Here is a 2,550-nt window from a genome sequence, read left to right as displayed (position 1 = left end):
GAAGATGGCATAACTAGTCTTGTGCCTCTCTACGTCATCGGGTGTGCCAAAGGTATCCTCCAACACTTGAAGCATGTCCATTGGCTGAGCCGTCTCGAATCTGTGACTGAACTCATCGCTCATGACAGCCAGCATGATACAGCGCACCATGGTCCGGTCACTGAGCCACTTCTGGTAAGTGTCTTTGACTGTTCCACGTGCATTGGCAGCTGGCTCCTCAGGTACAGGATCCATTATCGCATATAGGATCCATTCATGCTCCAGGACTATCTTCAACTTTCGGTACCAGCTACCGAAATTTGGTCCCACCAACTTATCATTGTCCGACAATGATCGGAGCGATAGGGAGTGGCCATATTTGCACAAAGAAGAACCATAACCTAATTAGTAATTGATTCATTAAACCTAAAGATTTGGACTTTAATCAAAAGGTTTCTCCTACTATTTTATTCGAATTGGTAGCCTCTACCTCCAACTCGAGGAATTACCCTAATTTCTTAGCAGGTACTAGAATCTACTTAGACTGCACACAAGCCCAACTTTGGTTGGTCAACCCATGTACATCTAAGGGTAGGTTCATGACCAATTATTTCTCTAAATAATTTCTAGTAATTTTAATTTTGCCCCAGAAATCTAATCAGTAGGCTTTGGCCTCCACTGTAAGGATCCGGTTAGGTCCAACCATTAACATGATCATACTTGGTGTATCTAACCAATGAATGATTAAGCCCAACTTTGGTTGGCTCACCTAACCACCATTAGAGAGACACTTCCAAGTCATCATATGATGAGTGATAATTCCATTAGTCAACAAGCACCAGGCCTTTGGGTCTGCAATGATTATTGAGTTAATGGACTCATTATCAAACACCTTAATGGGAGGCTATGACTCAGTTATCTTCATAACTTTATCATTTTAAGGACCTAATAATTTTAGAAGATTTAAATAATTTAGAGGATGAGGTCAGATGAACCAGCTTATCATGATCCTCCCACTGGCTTCACCAAGTCAGCTTAAGGGAGACCATTAAAAGGGCTGGTCTAGGAGCACCTAAATCAGTCACACTGATTTACCTAGCTGACATGGGTCAGCTCGAATAGTCAAGTGATCCGATCAAAATATAATTTCACCAAGAGGCCAGGTAAGTTCGATCAGTGGGAGGGTCTGCCAAAGCTTGCCTTAGACACCATCAGAAATGGCTAGGTAAGCGGGCTCCCAATTAAAAACCACCAGTCTGGTTTACCTTAGACACCAACTGGTTTAATTAGTTTCGATTAGATCAACCTAACAGCTCGTGCTAGACCGCTTAGCCAAGAATCAAGTCTATTTGGTTCTCGTTAAAGACATGGACTTGACCAACTACAACTATTGTAATTGATCTAGAGAATCCTTGACCTAATCTAAGACAATAATTGATTAGATTTAGTCAATTCTCTAATTAAGTCCATCTTCAATCTAACCATAGGTCTAACCCAATTAATGGACCTAATTCCACTAACCCATTAATCCAATGTGTTATGGTTTGTGTCTTAGGTTCTTCAATTCACAATCCTAGAACCTAATCAAACAACTTCTTAATTCTTAATTAAGTTTTGGGCTGAGGGTTGGGTTTGGCTTTTCAAAAAATAATTTTCATATTTGTAAAATAATTTTACAATATGATTCTACCAATCATATTGCATATTTGATTCATAATCAAGATGCAAGTGAAATAAACATGAAACTACTTTAGATCTAATCTAAACAGTTCATGTAATTGAAATAATTTCAACTTTAAATAATTTTTTTGCACAAAAATTATTAACAAAGAGATTTTATTTCAGATTTAAATATCTTTTAAATCTAATAAATTATAAATTTAATCTAGATCATATCTGATAAATTTATGATTAAAGATAGATCTACACAAACTAGGACAACCTTTGCACTGTAAGGGGTAAACCTTACAGCAGGACAACCTTGCAGTTTGTGATTGATCTAAAATTTTAATTTTAGATTTAATAATCAGATTATAAATTAGATCTAATCTAAAAAATAATCTAAGCATGTATAAATAATCATGTAATAAAGAACCTAGGCTCTGATACCAATTGTAGGAACCATATCTAGGGTTTCAGGGTTAGATCTTGAAACTTTTTCAAGATCATACAGCGGAAGACTAAAATAAATCAAAATTTATTTTCTAAAATCAAAAAATCTCTAGATATAAGATCTTATTACATGATTATTACATAGCATTAAATCAAAATTAAAATATATAAATATAGCATGAACTACATGTTGATCATATCAACATGTTTCTATACTACATCTAATGTATGTATTAAACAATAGATCAGATCTATTACCTTGCAAGTTAGATGTTCTAACCTTGTTGATCTGGGCTTGAGGATGATGTTGAAAGCCGCACACGCATCCGGCCTCTAGGAGTCGTCCACACAGCCCACGAATCTCGATCAGAAGTCCTGCTTCAGGAAATCAGCACATTATGCTAATACTGTGCTGATCCTTCTTTGATGGTTGATCAGGTGCCTCCTTCTTCTTGATTT

The sequence above is a fragment of the Elaeis guineensis genome, chromosome 4 (assembly GCF_000442705.2).
Source record: "Elaeis guineensis isolate ETL-2024a chromosome 4, EG11, whole genome shotgun sequence".
NCBI lineage: Eukaryota > Viridiplantae > Streptophyta > Magnoliopsida > Arecales > Arecaceae > Elaeis > Elaeis guineensis.
The sequence above is the reverse complement of the archived record's forward strand: the minus strand, read 5'-3'. Positions refer to the sequence as shown.